Genomic DNA, 13,483 nt, shown 5'->3' with positions numbered 1-13,483 from the left:
TTGGATGAACGGAGTTGTTAAAAATCACGGTGTTGAGTGCCCTTTAAAGACTGTTGAGCAATGAAAGCTCAGGAGCTCGGTAGCTTTTCCATGGAGCTCAAAAAGCTTGACCATTTGATCCTAGAGCTTAGCTGAATGGTCTTAGAGCCTGACAAGTATGTCCATGACCTTATTAGGTCCATCTGAATGGTCTTTGGAGCCTATTATGTTGATCTGAAGCTCTTGTTAAATCTTTAGAGTATTGCTCTTGTTGATGGGTCCATTGCTTGAACCCTAATCATCATACCCTCCCTCTTGAGAAGGATTTATCGTTAAATATGACAGTCATCTTTATTCTGAAGAAACTTGACTCTATTATTGAGGAAGCTCCTAAAATTCTTAGGAGCAAGCCATTCTTAGATGGCTTTATTTCTTTTGAGGTCCACATGAACCCCTCTTGGATCAAATGTCATTCTATAATGAGCATCAAAGATAATCTTAATTAATTTTAGTCTACCAAACAAGGAATATAGCAAGGCAACACCAGAAGAATGTCTCTTCAGAATTTGATTTATTTTATAGATGAAATCTAGGAGTCCAACTTCATAAAAAAATTTATTTTTGTCTTGAGTTAGTTGTAACCCCAAGGTAACGCTAACTCAAGATGTGATTTGAAAATTTTTGTTAAAGAGTTTGAAATATTATAGTATGGAGTTGAAAATTTTTCAAAAGCGAAGTTAAAAATTGAAGACTTAATAATAATTGGAGAAAAGATTAAGGATTGGAAGAATCCCTTTAAAAATCTTGAATCCATTATAATTGTGGAAGTGGTAGGTGCCTTCAATAGCACTTCCTCCTTGAGGATGATCTCTTTACCCTATTTCTATCTTCTCTCAAGCTCTTCTTCTTTCTTTTCCTTCTTCTTCTTCTCTTCATATTTTGTTTTTTCCTCCTTTTTTTTCTTTCTTTTTTCTATTCTCTCATTTTCCCTTCTATCTTCCTCCTCTCTAACTCTTTTTGCTCTTAAAATTTCTTCCTCTCTAAGTTTTAGAGCTTCTTTTTCTTTCTCTTTTATCTTTTTTAATTTCTTTTCACTCCTTCTAATTTCCCTTTTTCTTTTCTCATCCAATAGCCTTTCAAGTTTTTCTTCAATCTTAGCTTCTCTACGAAAGAACTTACTTACACCTTTAATGAATTCCTTTCCCTCTTTAATGAATTCTCTCATAAGCCCTTGGTTTCTCTCAAACGAAGAAAGAACAAAATTTTTTCTCATGCAAGCTTTTAATTCACTCCAATCTTGAATGTGGAATTTTCTACATCTTTTAACACTATTTTTCCTTTCACTCTAATATTCACATGCATGCCCTTCGAGCTTAGAAATGAATATGCTAAGAGTGTAGGATTTACTATTCCTAGCAAAAAATGATGCATCTCTTCAAATTTCCTTTCCCAAGCTAAATATGATATTAGACTTATATCCTCACCAAAATATGATATTACACTTATATCCTTTCCTAAGCTAAATGATGCATCTACAATTCATCCTTAATCCTATTTTCTTCTTGCCTTAGATGCACTTATTCTTGTCGGCATAGATTGATTTGTCTGAGTTCTTTAGAAATTTGTTTCAAAGTGTTGGATTTCTCAAAGGAACTCTTTCTAGGGTGAAATTGATGTTTAGACATCTTTTAATTTCGAAAGTTTATTCCAAGTTTGAAAAGTTTTAAGATTTCACCAAAAGACAATTCCCATGTAAAAGAGATGAGCCAGAGATTGCTTAAGTATTAAGTCTTTCCCAGCCAGAATGTCTTAGGCTACTTACTTGACCAATTTCAAAAGAGGCTCACTATTGAATTCAAAAGATGACTCATTTAAACAAAGAATTAAACTAAGACTTCTAGACACCACACGAACTCTAGTGTAACAAGACTTAGAGTTTAATCTCTTGTAGTCAAGTTACCCCTAAAGATGCAAATTGTGACACCCGGGCACTGACGAGGGCGGGGAGTGATCGCCGGTGCAAGAAGCATGGTGCAGGGGGCACGGACAAGGAGCGGCTCTTGGCAGGCTTCGAGTGGAAGGGGCACATGGACGAATCGAACATACACCGGAATGAGAGGGATTTGGAGATTGTATAGGTATGGGACTATACAGTTAAAGGATAGCTTAAAGGAATTGATTTGACTACTCATATCAACAAATGCATTTGCTTTTCAGTAGCCTAACTCATAAGAACTCCATGGTTAAGCGTGCTTAGCCTAGAGTAATTATGGGATGGGTGACCTTCCGGGAAGTTTTCTCGAAAAGTGTGTGAGTGAGGACAAAGCACACTGGAAAGCCTCGTGTTGATGTGTGGGGGCAGTCAGCAGTCCCTGTAAGTTGCCAGGGAGTGATCGCCGGTGCAAGAGGCATGGTGCAGGGGGCACAGACAAGGAGCGGCTCCTGGCAGGCTTGGAGTGGAAGGGGCACATGGACGAATTGAACATACACCGGAATGAGAGGGCCAGAGCTGCTCCTGTATAAGGCCGAGGTATTGTAACGTAGCTGGAGAATCCGCTGTTTCAGCTACTACAATAGTGTATTCCATTGCTCCTCTTTCTTGTAAAGTAGTCACCACTTGAGCCACAGAAGATGCTTAGCCTAACTCATAAGAACTTCATGGTTAAGCGTGCTTAGCCTAGAGTAATTATGGGATGAGTGACCTTCCGGGAAGTTTTCTCGGAAAGTGTGTGAGTGAGGACAAAGCACACTGGAAAGCCTCGTGTTCATGTGTGGGTGCAGTCAGCAGTCCCTGTAAGTTGAGCATGTTCCATGGCGGAAGAGGAAGATAAACGCTCCCGAAGTTGTGCAATAGAAAGGGCAGAAGCCTCAAGCTTCTAGGTTTCGCGTGAAGAAGAAAAAGCAACAGAGAAAAGGCGGAATGAGGGCAACATGTGTGGCCCTTCGAAACCCTTAATTGGGTTCCACTGATTAAAGCCCAATTGGAAACGGAAACAGAAAAAAAATCTCTACTTTAGGAAACAGTTGCCTAGTCACTGATCAGGGATTTACTTTTTTTTTTAAGACTAGCACTAATCCCAATTAAACCCTAAATCAAAAGAATCTCCAAAACCCTAATTTTTATCTTAATTGCAATTAAATGAATTTTTTAATCTCTTCTGATATGGAATTCAATACGAGAATTCTTTTAGCCATTAATTAAGTGAATTCTTCATAATTCAATCACGTTGGATTCAATTGCTTGAATTCCAAATAGATATCACATACTAATATGCAGTAAACACGACAATTTATGTTTAAAATGATGAACAAAAAAATTCCAATGTTATCCTACCACACCAAGAACATCACATCATAATATTAAGCATTCAATTAAATTAATCATCATCTAAAGACAATTTAGTTTTTCGTAATCATAAAAGATATTCAAGAAAATGTTTATATTCATCATACAATAAAGAAAGAGTACGCTTCCCATACCTTAGCCAATTATAGAACATGAATCAATAATAGGTCTTCACACTTCTGCTATATCTTTTAAAAGAAAAGATTTCTCCTTTTCAAAGAAAGTTTCTGACTTACGATGCTCTCTATTCTCTTTCTCCATTCTTAACGTAATCTCTTTTCCTTTCTTTTATAAACACCCTTTTTATTTTTATTTTAAATAAATCATATTATAATTAAAAGAAACCACTTAGGTAGTGCTCCCTATAATATCTCAAGTGGTTTTAAAAAAAATAACCTCCTACTTTTTTTTTAACTTATATTATTTAAAGTACTTTTCTTTATTTTCCACACCCCTATTTATAACTTTCACACCTCAATTACAAAATGGAAAGGACATTCTTGCCCTTGAGAAAATATAAATAAAATCAAACAAATGTTTCACATGAACCTCTCTGTAAAATCTGAACACTCTTACATTCAATCCTAAATAAATATTTTTAGCAACAAGCCAACACATTACAAATTTAACAATCAAACGATAACAAGTGTTACACTTATATCAACAAAATAAATAAATAATATAGAACTTTATGTTCTTCTCAAGACTTGAACACCAACTGAACTGCACAACACCTTATAAACTCATGTAAATTTTAATAAAACATATTTAAGACTTATTTATAAACTCTACATTTTCTCGGATCTTACACAAATTGAAAACAAAAATGAAAAACCTAAGGTGAGGCTTGTAGCTTTGGCTAGTAAGACATACTCATCGTCTAAACCAAAATGAGTTTGAACCTAAAAAAAACTTGACAAGAGATGAAAAAGTACAGAAGACTCTTCTAAGACGAATGGTCTTTTACAAAAAAAAAATGGTTTAAAATAGATTACAAATTAAAACACTAAAACAATTGCAAAGTAGGTCCAATTTGTTAAAGCTCGCTGAGTGGACCATGTAGGTATTGGACACTACTTTCTTGACTAACATGTTTTGCTTTCTCAAATGTATGCACAACTGTTTTCTACTAATTTCACCTTAAAGCTCCTTGATTATGTTGTTGTGTGCAAAAGTTGTTGTGAAAAGCACTTAGACCGAGAGACATGTCAAAGCTCCAAAATGAGGTTATGTTGTTGTTTTTTTCTCAGGTTAAAAATCCTAGACCTATACTACATTATGCAATTTTGCATCTTTCAATTTTTGCACACTCAAAATCTCTAACTCATTTACTATTCAAGTACTCAATCCACATCAGGCCAAGCCTAAACTTTATAGCTTGTTGCAACTACCTGGCATACACCATATGAAGTTGCAAGGAGAACACTAAAGCGAAAGGGGGGTAAATAGTGTTTTCAAAATTGTTTAAAGATAGAATGTAAGAGTTTTAAAATGATTAGACATTGGGTTGTAATGATATAAGTAAATGGAAAAAGTTTGAATAGAAAAACAATATACCACAAATTTTTATATTGGTCTTGATAACAACCTTTCAAGCAAAGGTGGACCAAGCTAGAGGAAAAGTTATGGTGATTTGGTCCCTTAGACGTTGTTTGTGACTTTCTAATTCATTTAAGCAATTTGTTCTAGAAAGCATTATTTCAGTTATTGGCTTCAAACGTTAAAAGATGTTATTTTACTAGACCCTACTTGTTTCAAACAACTTTTACTACATAGTAATGTATCGTTTAATGCTTTTTGTTATACTTCAAAACTTAGGTTGCTTAGACAGTCTTTTCTCTAGACTATTTTTATCTTAACACCATCTAGGGTATACATCTACACACAAAAACCGACAGATACACAAAATGCTAGCAATTACAAGTTGTAATTAAAAAGGAAAACAAAATCAGAATTTTGAAAATAAGTGTAGTAGCCAATTTTTAAAACTAAAATGATGTAGTTATAGCTTTCAAGAATCTGTAAAATTGAATAATAAAAACTTAAACAAACTGTAGCAACTTCTACATAAATAACCCATATCAAGATGACCTAGTAGTCCTCACAACAACCACCACCAACTAGCAAGTGCACAAGATTCTGATTGACCAAGGCAGCTTGATCAATGTCCTATTTTGGCACACCTTTAAAAAGATGGACATCCTAGCCAACTTGATTCAACCTTACTTGGAACCCCTCCCCGGTTTTTCCAGAGAACGGGTCCACACCAAAGGATATATTGATTTATTGACGACCTTTAGGACTCTAGAAGCCCACCGCAATGTAATGGTATGATACCTTATGGTAAAGGTGGATACGTCCTATAACATCTTAATTGGATGAAGAATGTTAAACAAGCTTGAAGTCGTTGTGTCCATCCTGTAAGACCCATATAAAGTTTCAAACTGATAATATTGGTTTGAAGTAGCTAACGAGAGCTGGGAAGTTTAAGTTTGGGGTTTATCATTTATTTCTTTTTTTAGTTTTGAAGTTTTCAGACTTGGTCACTTATGTAAAACTGACCTTTCGAGAATTTCGTTTTGTATTGATGACGTTTACAGTTATGGTTTTGCTTCCATGTTATAATGAATAAAGTTTTTTTATTATCCAGAATGAACGTTTTATGGAAATGGTTTGAGAAAAATTGTAATTTAGTGGCATCCCACTAGGGATGTTACACACCCCACACATGACAATGAAGTTCCCGGCTGAAGGTCACTCGACTCATATCATCGTCAAAGAAGATCTAAAAAGAGCAAAGGACTCTCTATGCTCTAAGCCTAAAAGTGGCACCATATGTGCCCCCTTCTAGCCCGACAAGCACCAACATCTTTGCCCATGTAACAATGATATAATAGCCTGCTTCATTGTAGATAGACTCAGACCATGGCGAACAATCTAATCGTGTTGACCAATGTTTTTAGGTTACAATAAGCGAACTCTAACAGCAACTCCCTCAACCTCAACCCTAAAGCTAAGTTTCGAAAGGATAACTAACCTTCATTTGACAAGCCTATGCGAAATTGCACCTTGGGAACCTAACCATCCCAGCTAATTAAGGTTCGTATCAACATAAAATTCATGGCAAAATAATAGAAGTTCTCAAACAAAACATAAACTTATTTGCATAGTGGCCGACTAACATGCTCGACATGGATCCCACGTTCTTATGCTATCATCTATCTACCATCCCGCAGGCCAGACTCGTGGCCTAGAGAAAAAGAAAGTTTGGAGAAGTAACGACGTTCCTTAAAGCCAGAATCATCAGAGAAGTCACAAATACCATGTGGCTTACCAATGTTGTCATGGTGAAAAAAGCCAGTGCAAAATGGCGAATGTGTGTTGATTACACCGACCTCAACAAAGCATGCCCAAAGGACACATATTTGTTCCCCAACATTGATCGACATGTGGATAGCACGACAGGTTCCCTTTTTATAAACTAATATTACAAATAAAATTTATTCTTTTTAAATAATAACAATTAAAATAAAGAGAATAAGAAAAGTGTGATCTGTACAAGTAATTTTATACTAGTTCAGATCAAAAGACCATGCATTCAGTTGTTAATCTCTCTAAAAAGGGATTAACCAATCATTAAAAATAACCACAACTTACAATCACATAGGATAAAGTTTAGGTTTAGAAAACACCTCTCTTGAAGACACAAGCGATGAACAACGCCTTTCTTGAATTAAAAAATGAATGAAACACCTCATTTGAATTACATAAAAGGTGAACAATTTTTCCTAACAACATCAACAACACTTAATCACTTAAGAACACACTAAGTAAAAGTTCATGCTCTATCCACAATAGGTCTTACAAAGCCTCTTTTAATAAACACAGAGAGTTTCTATGGCAAATGTGGAAAAGAAACTTGAAGAAAGAAAGTATAAAAAGAAAAGAATTCAAAATGGAATGATAGTTAGTCAAGCATCATTTCCCTCTCAATTGTGCATAACTCTTGATGTTTCATTCTCTAAATTCAATTGCAAATATGTAGATAAGTCAGCCTAAATCATAACCATTTAATGTGAAGCGACATTTCACACCTTAGGGCAATCATTACATTTTTTTTCAGGAAAAACGCATGATTAATGATCTATAGTCGCCAATAAAGTTATCATTAAATTGGCAAGACAAGCACTAGAGTCTACCTAAGTTGGTAGCACGAAATGAAGTTTGCTTAAGTCGACATTAGCTAACAAAGCCTGCCAAAACCAACAACACTAAGCATAGACTAACACTAGAGCCTACCTAAGTCGGCAACACGAAGTGAAGTCTTCCTAAGCCACAATACTAAGCAAAGTCTACAAGTCAACAGTACTCATACGAATCATAATCGCAAAAAGCACCTCCCACATGATAATCAAACACTTGAGACTGGGGACACTTATGTTCCTATGATCCCCAAATGTCCCACATCACATAGGAGTTGAGGCCAAAGGTAGTTTAACACTTTTTCCTTTTTCCACCCCTTGAGGCATCCTTTAAGAACAAAATTGTGACGGAGCACAACCTCTAAGGTGGGCAATACCTCGAACGAGGTGATTGACCCTAACGATGTCACACAGCGAACTTGGGATCAAAATGTTGGTGCCCGCCATGGGGTTGATAACAAGGTTCTAAGACAAATCATCGGTTCCTTAAGACCTCCATTAGGTATGAACAATCATTTCCCATAGACCTTGACTTGGGGGCTTATGTTCCTATCATACCCAGTTGTCTCACATCTTTGAGGCTAAAGGCAATTTAATGTTAAAGACAAAATCGTCTATACGAACAAATGATCTCATATTTTGAAGTTTAATCAAATAACATTAAAATAGGTTAATGGCCAAAAAGCAACCTAGGGAAAAAAACACAAAACATAGAGCCAAAACCCTAATCAAACAAAAACTAGAACCTGAACCCCAAACATATAAATCATAGGAAAACACTTTCGTTCTAAAAAGCAGGAAAAACACTTAGGCTAGAACACCTAGACGCATGACTAGATGATGTCTTGTCTAAAGGCGTCCAAGAGAGAATTAAGCTAAACGTTCAATGCTTAAAATACCTGAATTAGGTATTTGACTTTTCTCGAAAACAAAAACAGGTTGATACAATGTCTTCGACTAAAACAATTTAAAAACTTAATTATAAAAACACATAAGAAAACCTGAGCAAGCTAAACATTATCTGTCTAGAAAGAGTCAAAAACCAAAGAAGTGTTTACTTAGATAAAAAAAAAAATACCATGAGCTATATAAACACCTCATCTTGTGACGAAGTGTTTATACGTTTGGTATCTTCGATTAAAAGAACTTAATTGTAAAATGATACCTAATGGTAGGAAATAAAAAAACACTTTGTTGTTTTGAGCAAGCATAAATGACATTAAATGCTCAATGTTCAAAAACAATAAAAGTGATGAGAAAAGTCATATTTGTTGCATGCCCAGTTTACTCTAATTTTGCATATAAGTTATTTTACATGCATCCAGAATGCTATAGATCAAATATCAAATGTGGACGTTAGAGACAAAAGAGATAATCATGGAATGTTCCTCTCTTAAAGCAAAGTCTAAAAAGATCGTAAACCTACTTCAAGCAAAGGACTGAAAAAGCATGTTTGCTTTGACAAAGTTGACTTACACAACGACTGCTAAGAAAAAGAAGAAAGAAAAAACACAAGTATCAAGGCTACAAACTACAAAAACAATCTAACAAACAAATATTTATGAAACCTATATATAGATCTCTCAAGAATAAATTCAAGAGGATAGAATAGAGGATAGCCAAAGTACTAAAAGCTTACAACAACATTCCCATCCTAAACAGAAAAAGAGAGAAAAGAGCTCAACGAAAAGAAAACATCTGAGCTGAAGAGAAGAGAAGAGAAGAGAAGAGAAAAAGAGAAATAGATACTCTCGAGCTTAAGCATCAATTTTTTTACTACTGTAAGAGTGTAGAGACAAACACATATGAGTGTTTAGAATGCATTGTATTGTAATCAAATCCTCTCGTAGAGAGATTTAGTCTTAACTGCTTATAAGAAATCGTCGATTGTAGTTCTGAAAAAATTCAAAATACTTACAATTGAACTCTTTTGAGTTGAGGAATCTAAGCACGGTAGTCTAGTACCAAGAGTGGTTCGAATACTCAAGGAAATCTCGGTAGGAAGCTAAGTACCAAGAGTGGTGCGAATACTCAAGAAAGTCTCGACAGGGTGGTGAGTACCAAGAGTGGTGCTAATACTCAAAGGAAATCTCGGCGAGGTAGCTAAGTACTAGGAGTGGTGCTCATACTCATTTGTAATCGTATGAAGATTATAGTGGAACCCTTTACAAAGGAGACTAGATGTATCTTAGTTAGAGCGAACCAATGTAAAATCTCTTGTGTTATTCTTTCTTCTCTTTACTAAACGATCATCTTATAAAACCTGTAGTTAAGTTTATATTTGAAAATATAAGAATTTCCAGGTTAAACGATCCCTTACTTTTAAAAGGAAATTCTTACAAACACTACAATAGAAATATTTTGAATAGCACAATGATCTTATCAACGCATATATTTCAAGTCGAGCATCTAAGTTTTTGAAAGAATATTTCACACGCTTGACAACGTGCTATATCAGAAGGGTTGCGGAAAATATTTTCCAAAAACATTATTCGTCCTTCCACCCTCAAAGACACCTTTTAAAAACAAAATTGTGACGGAGCACATGCTCCAAAGTGGACAATACCTCGAATGAGGGGTGATTGATCTTAACAATGTCACTCAGCGGACTTGGGTCAATCACTATTAGAGTCAACCACCATGCATACAAGGTATTATCTGCTTTGGAGTCTAGAGCTCCGTCATAGTTTTTTGCTTAAAAGGTGTCTCGGAGGAAGGAAGGAGGAAGGACTATTTAAACTGTCTTTAGCCTCAACTCCTAAGTAATGTGAGACTATTGGGCGTAAGGGAACATAAGCCCCCAATTGAGGTCTAAGGAAAATGAGGGTTCATCTCCAATGAAGGGTTTGAGGGAATTAATGGTTCACCTTTAGAACCTCGTTTTCGATCTCATGGTAGACGCTAATGTTCCAATCCCAAGTTCGTCGATTATCTTTGTCAAGGTCAATATCTGCCATATGAGGTATTTTTCACTTTGGAGTTTGAAACTCCATCACAAATTTTGTCCTTAAAAGACACCTTAGATGGTGGAAGGAAAAAGGTATTGAAACTCTCTTTAACTTCAACTCTTAAATAATGTAAGGGGTTTGTTAACTTGCGTACGCCTGTTTTTCAGTTGGTACATTTTAACAATGTGTATCGGGTTTTAGTAGACAAAAATACCCTAATATATTATGGATTCTAAGTTTTAAGGTTAAGGGTATTTTAATAATTTTCATTCTCAAACTAAAAATAAAAAACCCTCAAACCTTGCTCATCTCCCTCATTCCTCTCAACCCTTTCGTTTTCATCTCTCTCACTCCAACATTTTCTTTGTCATCCCTACGCTAGTCCCAATTAAAAAAATCAGAAACACTCACCTAACCCTAATCTACCTTCCTCACTTATCCAAATTTGTTTCTCTCTCATCTCCATACTTTCCCTCACCCATTCACAACAACCTGCGACACCACAATTTTTTGCTATTCTCATTTCGTTCATTTGTTTTCAAGTTTAATAACAAAATAATTGATGATGTTGATGTTGATTTTTGATTAGAGAGCTGTGTTATATATTTTCCCTTCTGATTATTATTAAATTTGTAAAAAACTAAAATCTACAATAATTTCAATAATTTGGAAAGCTTGCTTTCATTAGAGGATTATGATACTTTTGATGCATTCTCGTCTCTTCTCCATCTTGATTTCTGATGTTCACAACAACTTCAACCTTATAAAAAGGAAATAAGAAAAACTTATAAGTTGATTATAAAAAGGGAAGAAAAAAAACTTGTAGCACTAAACAACAATACATTTTTACTTATAAGGTTGTAGTTTTGAAATTATTGAAATTATTGTAGACTTTATTTTTTTACAAATTTAATAATAATCAGAAGGGAAAATATATAACACAGCTTTCTAATAAAAAATCAACATCATCAATTATTTTGTTATTAAACTAGAAAACAAATGAGCGAACAGAGAAGAGCAACAAATTGGGTGTTGCGGGTTGTTGTGTGTGGGTGGGGGAAAGTATGGAGATGAGAGAGAAACAAATTGGATAAATGAGGAATGTAGATTAGGGTTAGGCCAGTGTTTCTGATATTTTCAATTGGGACTAGCGTAGGGATGACAAAGAAAATGTTGGAGTGAGAGATGAAAGAGAAAGGGTTGAGAGGAATGAGGGAGGTGAGTAGGAATGGCAACGGGTTGAATCAAGTCGGGCACAAATAGTGTGATACCCGAACCCGACCCGCATGTAAACAATTGTACCCGTACCCGTCCCACCGGATACCTGCATAAAAAGACCTGAGGATTTTTTCCAACCCGCAAATACCCGTTTCAACCCGCAATTTTTTTTTAAAAAAGTAATATTTTATGATTTTTAAAAAAAATTAAATTAAATTGAAAAAAAACATATTATTTTGTCAAACATAATTAGGATCAATGTTTAAATAAATTATTTTATGAAAACGGGCCAAAAGTCCAAATCATTTTTTTATTATTAATTTTATTTTAAAATGGACAGGATCCAAACTTTTTTTTTAAGTTTTCTTTCATAACCTTTAAGATGGGCCAAGCCCAAACCCTTATTTTAGGGTTTCTCCTTTTCCTCCCCATTTGCTGCGATACAGGGGAAGTCCCTGGCAGCCAACTGCTTCTTCTCTAGAGCTCAAACAATAACCCTCACATCGTGGCCAACTGCTTCTTCTCCAAAGCTCGAACAATAACCCTCACGCCGCAGGCCGCCAAATCTTTTTTCCTCTGAAGAATGAAATAGAAACGGAAAGAAAAAGGGGAAGGAAACTTCACGAGTTCGCGAGGATGGCCGTTGGGATCCAAGAACAAGCCGCAGTCGCCGATGATGATCACCAAGGAGAGCGCCAACACGCTCCATGTGCACATCCTTGACGAGGTAGGCAGCAGTTGTGACGTGTTCGACAGCGTCACCAGTTATGCGTGGCGGAGGCAACGCGGGATCTGTATTTTGAGCGATAGCGGCACCATGACAAATGTGACCCTACGGCAGCGTCGTTCATCAACGTGGCTTATGAACGGTTACTGTTAAAAGAAGAAGAAGAACAGGTTCAGATATCTGGTGGTGCCGGTGGGGGAAGTAATAGGACTCCCTTTGTTGAGTTTGCGCTCAATTCTGGGTGGATGGTTTCGGTGTGTGACCCTTCAAAATTGAAATTTAGGGTTTGAGGCAAACATAGAATACAACAACTTAGAAAATAATTTTAAGGGTGAAGGATAAAATTGTATTTTCATTTCTCCAGACGGCTAGCGGGTACCCGCGGGTGCAGATAGTGTGATATTCGAACCCGGCCTGTTAACAAGCGGGTATTAAAATACCCGCTACCCGTTACCTGCGGGTACGGGTTTTTATGCCATCCATAAAGGTGAGCAAGGTTTGGGGGTTTCTTTTTATTTTTAGTTTTGAGAATGAAAATTATTAAAATATCCTTAATTTTAAAACTTAGAATCCATGATATATTAGGGTATTTTTGCCTACTAAAACCCGATACACATTGCTAATATGTACCAACTGAAAAACAGACGTATGCAAATTAGCAAACCCCTATATATAAAATGATATTTATTTATTTTTTATTTATCTAAAACTATTATTTCTTAAAATTCTCGATTTTTAGTTTCTTTTCTCTAAAACTTATGACTTTTTATTTACGGAAATCACCATTTACATGGCAATAGAAAATAAACCAAATCTCTTTTTTTTTTTTTTAATTATTTTCTATGTGAAGTTGTCTTCACATGTGTGAAATTTGATTGAAAAATGACTCTGTACTTCAAGATTATAGTACTTGGAGGTAAGAAATAATTATGTTTGATATAACTCTTTTTAATCATTTATGTAATCACTAAGTTTATATATATATATATATATATATATATATATATATATATATATATATATATATATATATATATATATATATATATATATATATATATAT

The sequence above is a fragment of the Vigna radiata genome, chromosome 4, assembly GCF_000741045.1.
Source record: "Vigna radiata var. radiata cultivar VC1973A chromosome 4, Vradiata_ver6, whole genome shotgun sequence".
Classification (NCBI taxonomy): Eukaryota; Viridiplantae; Streptophyta; class Magnoliopsida; order Fabales; family Fabaceae; genus Vigna; species Vigna radiata.
Note: the sequence above shows the minus strand (reverse complement) of the source record.